Here is a 6,643-nt window from a genome sequence, read left to right on the forward strand (position 1 = left end):
TAGAAATTTGTGTATTTTATAAAGACCTACAGAATTCTTTTTAATGCAAAAAAAATCAAGTGGCAATATTAATAGAGATGCTAATACAGGAGGGGAGAATCCCAAGAGCCCTCTATCACACAAAGAATGCCAGGCAACAAATGACTAATTTTTTATTTTTTATTAAAGTAAATTTTACCATTTTCCCCTACTCTTTCCTCTCTCTAAATCCTCTCCTGTCCCACCTCCATTTCTATGTCACTCTCAAGCAATCATTAGTTGTCTCTACTTCTTAGTCTAGAGACTGGACTCTCTGAGTCCACCCCCTAGACAAACAGCATGTCTATTGATATTGTTATTATTTATGTCTTATTTAGACAGCCATTTCTTTTTCTTTTTCTGGGTTTTGTCTTTTTTTTAATTGAGCCTCATTCGGCAAGCAGTAGCCGAATGTATGTTTTGGGGCGTGATGCACCCTAGTTACTCAAAGACATAACCAACCACCCCCAGCACCATTCACGAAGTGTCCATGGTCTGAACAGTCTCTTCTCGATGTCCAGAGTGGTAACTTTCTCAGTGAGGACAGCTGTAATGCCTTTCTCATACCTGTACCAGCCAAACCTGGTCCCCTTCTTATTGGGCACTGAGTAGGGACGCAGAAAGTCCAGCTTGCTCTTACTGATGACACACAGATCAATGTTGCTTCCAGATCCCAAGTCATTAAAGATGCCAGCTGCGACAGCCTCACTCACCAACTTCTTAGCTTCTTCCTCCTCCATATCTGGTCTAAACTTGTCTTCAAACACAGCCATTGCTGCCAAGGAGCCGGAACCCATGGTGACATAAGGCAATTTATCAGTTGATCCATGAGGATAGATGCTGTAGAGATGAGGTCCAGTAACATCTACTCCCCCCAAAACTAGGGCTGCACCAATGTAACCTTGATACCTGCAAAGCATCTGCTTCAACATCCGATTGGCAGTCACAACTCTCGGGAGGCGGCTGGTGGTGAGAGAGTGGAGCTCCAAGTTGGAAGAAATAAGCTGGGTTGTCATGTCTGTGTCTGCAGCTGCCCCAGCACCACAGCAATAAATATTAGGAGATATGAAGTGAATTTTTGAACAGTTTTTGTCAGCAACAACCATCCCTTCAGTTGCTCTTGTGTCTGCTCCAACAACTATGCCATCCTTATAGACCACCCCCGCGAAGATAGTGCCAGTTTTTCGGGCTTTCGGAAGCTTGAGCCCCTTCTTTGCAAAATCAGCTTCCAAGATGGCATTCCTGCGACAATTATCAAAAGAAAAACCTCCGAATGGTGCCTGAAACATCGACACTGCCGCCATCTTCCCAAGAAAGTGTTTAGACAGCCATTTCTAAGAGACATAGACTTCCTGCTTCTCTGTTACTTTGAGTCTTTTTTTTTTTTCTTTGTCTTCTTTAGTCATGTTCCACGAGCTCTAGACATATGATTTATGCTGGGAATTTATCCACTGGGACTGTGATCGCCATTGTTCACTGATTTCTGCATACTATCCAGTTGGGGTTTGCTATACCAGTCTCCATTGCAATAAAGAGAAACTTCTTTGACTAGGGGTACTAAAAACCTAGCCAATTAACCAGAGATATCAATGTCATGCATTGTAGCCTTTCTTAGGGATGGGCTCTCTGGTTATCCAATACAAAGTGTTCAGCCCTGAAACACATATATCACAAAATGAGCTCAATATAATAATTTAAAAAGAGGCCATCTATTTGAGAGGGAGACATGGACAAACGTGGGCGTGATTAACAGGAGGGGACGAGTAAAGAGCTGGAGGGAAGAAAGGGAAGGGCAAAAATAATGTAATTATATTATAATGTAAAATATATTAAATAATTTAAAAATATTGAATAAACAAAAATCTTTATTCCAAGATCTCATGTAGGTTTTTGGGCTTGCAATCAGACTTGATGGAGGTAGGTACAGTAAACATGAAATTGACTCATCGTGATCCTTCATGTGGTTTTAATATTCAAGATTAGAAAATCTCATCTACCTTCTTTATTTCCTTGTCCACTAAATGCTCACACATCTTACACTTAAGGACTAAGTTCCAGTGTGTGTGCTCATCGTTTGGATCTTAAAAACTTCAAAGGGAAATGTGCCAAAAATACATGTGATGAAATTTTGTTCTTTCAATAACATTTTCTACTTTCATATTTCATGTGGCTCACTGAATTTAATTAAAATTGTTTATATACGCAAGGGTGGGGCAATGCATTAGAGACCATACCACTGAGCAATAATAGCCCACACTTCCCCACAGCCATGAGATGCCTATAGCTCCTTAGGGAAGTTGGACCTTATAAACCCTTCCCTGTCCTGATAGATTGCTAATGAGTCCAGTCATGAGCATGTGGCCACTTCTGTCATGAATTCACAGGTGCACCTGCAATGCCATGTCCAGAATATTCTTTTTCCCAACACTCGTTCCCAACCTCTGGCCCTTACATTATTTCAACCCCTATCCTACGATGCTCCCTGAGCCTTGGGATAGAGGACAGAGTCATAAAGAGTAGCTCATTTATGGGAAGATAACAGTTTATATACATATTAAATCTGAACACTCATCATTTTCCTTGGCATATGGCTTAGGTTTTGTTACTTGGAAACATAACATATAATTCACATCATTTCTACCAAATATTAACTTAACAGCCCAAAGCTACAGGACTTTTGTGATTAAGAGTATCACTCAGTAGCTTCCAAACGTGTGGAGCAATTAAGTCAATTAAGCAAAATAGATATTTTGTTTTCACATAAGCAAGCAAAATAGATATTTAAGTGTGGCTGCAGATATATAGGAATACAGATCAAAACTCAAGCACACACACAAGAAGTCTAGACCATGTCGTGCACTTTGTAGGAATCTACGTGAGTTTCTTCATTCTGGTATTGCAAACATACTTTGTTTTGAAAAGATAGCAGTCAAATCAAAGGCGAGTTCTAGTCAGAATATTTGAAAATGAGTACCTATTAAGACAAATTTTCATCTTTGTCTTTAAATGCCATTTTTATGCACGACTGTTGACTGTTTTCAGTATTATCTTCTCACACAGAGATGCTGTTAAGAATCCTTTAAAAAGATTTCCGAAAACCTTAATTTTCAAGCATGCAGATCACTTTATGGAGTGTAGATCTAGAAAACTCAAAGAACAACAAGTTATCTAAACATAAACTCTTCTGAAACCAAATACAGGACCTAATTTCAAAACATGCTATAACATAATTGAAGCCGTAATTACCTGACTCTGAGATGAACAGTTGGAGGCATTCATTTTTCCAGCATATCGCCTAATTTTTACCTAGAAAATAATCCCTTTGCATTTCCCACCACAGTTTTGATGGATAGGAACAAGAAGCATTTGCACTATAATTTTTCAGTGCTTTATAATAAAGTGAATGTTTTTCTAAATGTCATAGTTTAAATTTCATGGGGTGTGAAATCTCCTTTGAAATGAAGCTTAAAGCCTCTTTCAAATAAGGAGACTAATCTTGCAGTCAAAAACACTCCATATTCCCAGACATTATTAACCTTGGAGTACTGCTTGCAAAAATGATAATACTTTCTGACACATTAAGATTAAATCTGCCTTTATGTAATTATGTAAAGAAAGATTTAAAATGGCGAGCTTGCAAGAGAAGTGAGAACAATAGTAAAATTCCCATTTACTACTAATCAATGTAGCCTCCCGTCATTTCTATGATAATGTTAAGATATTTGTGGAGCTCTCGCCTAAAGAAAACTACTTGGAAATTGATCATTCGACTTACTGTCAAAAAGGTAATATCAGAGAATACCCTAAAAAAGAGATGACATTAAACCATTCTACTCTCAAATGTGGAAAATCTCATAATTGTAATTGTTTTTTATTAGTGAAGTGCGAAATCCCCTCCATATAATCAGTTTGACTTTGGTTCATCTCGGGATTTTCCAGAGATGTAGCAGTCATTTTCTGAATAGCTGATTTTATTACTTCCTGTCTCACTGCAAATGGATGAGCATGAAGTCTTTGCATGAAGATTACATGGTGATTGTCCATCTTTCTATATGAAAAACCCACTTCTAATATGAAATATAACAATAGAATAATACTTCTGTCTGACATAAGTATTGAAATCATCATGATAATACAAAGAATTTGAATCTTTTCCCTCTTTAATTCCCCACAATGGAACTAATAGTAATTTCCATTTCCATTACCCCAGTGTTTTAAAATATGAACAGAAATGTTATACATTTAAAAAATCATGAAGTGATGGCTCATCAACTTTACACTCCTCCGTAAGGCAAAAGACTCAGATTCTTGTAGGTTAATAAATATTTCACACTGAAGACTCTACTTCTCCCTCTTGATTTTTTTTTTCATCTCTAAATGCTTTTCAGTGTAACCTGGCAAAACTACCAACTCTTTCTGGGCTTTGTCCCCACCTGGTGGTTGACGATGAGAATGTCTGACAATTGTTCCTGTGTTACTGGATATATGTCTGTGGGCGTGGCCACCAGTTTCTTTACATGCAGGGTTTCACTTATTTGATTTTATAGGCCAAACTTAGTTTATTCTATGAAAATAATTCTTGCTTTACACAGAACAACATTCCCTAGAAACATCATTTGTGTTTCCTTGTTCTCCATGCCCTAAACCATCTCATTCTCTGCCTCTCAAATTTTCCAATTTCCATTTGAGAGCCAAAATGGACATGTTGACAAAGTGGAAAGCATTCCATCAATGTTCCTAGCAAGAAGGATCTGAAAAATAAAAAAAAAACATAGAATGCATTGTAAGCTGCCTAAGAAAAACCCTTTTTTCTCCCAATTACTTCTTATTTTTCATTACATTCCAATTCCTTGTGTGTGTATCTAACTGAGTGTGTGAACATATGTACTTGTTGCTGAGTGCATATGGCAGTCAGAGGACAACTTGTAGCAATCAGTTACCTCCTTGAAAGGAATTCCAAGGAATCGAACATAGTTTGTTAGACTATGTGATGAGTTCCTTTTCCCATTGAATTGTATCATGCTCCCAGCTCCGGCCTTCAGAAAAGTTCCCAGCTATCTCTTTACAAGATACAGTGTTCAGTGGTAGAACCTAAGATTCAAAGGTGCTTTTTCTTTATTTCTCTGCAATTCAAATTCCAGGTCCTTTAAGTGTGTGTGTGTGTGTGTGTGTGTGTGTGTGTGTGTGTGTGTGTGTGTGTGTGCAAACTAACTTCATTTTTCTCAATGTTCAACGCATAACTTTTATTAGAGAAATGGTCTCCAAATTCTGAAGAACCTACTTAAAGAGGCTGTGTTTAAGTTTGAAACTTCTTGTACTGAATGTTGGTCTTTACTCTTGGTTCGATTTGTCTCTCAGTAGATATTGTTTACTCCTCTAAGCAAGCTATGAAAAAACACCTATGCTGACTTGTTCCTCCAAAAGATACACTTGAAAATTCTTGATGTATCAATATGTGCGGGAAACATGGGTTATTTACAAAGAACTCAGTAATAGCATACCTTCGTTCAGACCAGATTAGACCCATAACTCATGGGTATGTGTGTGCTTTGATAGAAGGGTATACAGCAGAAAACTCCATTGGAGGCTATTAGTTATTTTAATCATTTGAAATGTATGCAATATATATGGATAAATCTTTACACATATTTGAAAAATGGCTTCAGTTTCACCATCTAAATTCAAGTGAGCATCTTGAGTTTTGCTTTTGAAAAGGTGTCGTACAGATTATTAATAGAACCCAGAAGGTGTATATGATTGTTCAAACAGCAACAAAGAGCAGGTGAAAAAGAGTCCTATTAAAAATTGTGAGAATAGAAGAAAATGCTTTAATAGCAATATCCACAAAGCAGTGTGTTACATGTTTTCTTATAAAATGGTTCCTGAGCTACCAAGGGAAGCTGGGATGCTCATGGTTTGGGTCTGTGTTCAGCACTGTGCAGTTCTTAAAGCGGTTTCATGTATGTTATTTCATTAAATTTGTTCCTAAGTTTAGCACTTCTAAAGGACTTGAACCCATCCATACACCATTTCAAAAACATATCTTCTAACTCCATAAATCAATAAAATGAAATGGCTTTTCAAATTTTAATGTGAACATGAATTTGTACTATGTTAAGAGTTACTTTCCATTTCTAGACTGAGGTTGATTCAACTCTCTCTCACACACACATATGATATATAATCATGGAATATTGAGTGTAGAAAAACAATTATACAAAATTAAAATGTCCTAGTTCAAACACACGCACTATTGATATATTCCCGAACCTTACTATGTGTTAGGAAGAATAACAAAGAAATCCAGTTTTGAAGGAAAAGACAGATTATTTTAATCCTTTCCCCTTTAATGACATTGTTACTAGACAGAGATATCGACGGAGCAGTGAGAGTTGTGATTCATCAGTTGCTATTTGGAACCACTGAGATACACAACACAAAATTTATATTTGGCAGGCATTTGAGAGTATAGCACAGAAACACGGATGCTTGCCTTGAATAAAGACGAGCTGACTTTCAGGTCTGTAATGTTTATGACTCAGAAGGAACCGCGCCAGCTGCTGTGTTCACTCGATTACTTCAGAAAATGTTCAGACAAGTCATATTGACAAACTATTGAAAGACG

At 37.2% G+C, this 6,643-nt stretch overlaps 1 pseudogene; it reads right to left on the reverse strand.

Annotated features, from left to right (window-relative positions):
- Nucleotides 1-463: 463 nt before the first annotated feature.
- On the reverse strand, nucleotides 464-1,322 carry LOC102000064 (annotated as a pseudogene).
- Between the last annotated feature and the right edge of the window lie 5,321 nt (nucleotides 1,323-6,643).

The sequence above is a fragment of the Microtus ochrogaster genome, chromosome 17 (assembly GCF_000317375.1).
Source record: "Microtus ochrogaster isolate Prairie Vole_2 chromosome 17, MicOch1.0, whole genome shotgun sequence".
Lineage (NCBI taxonomy): Eukaryota > Metazoa > Chordata > Mammalia > Rodentia > Cricetidae > Microtus > Microtus ochrogaster.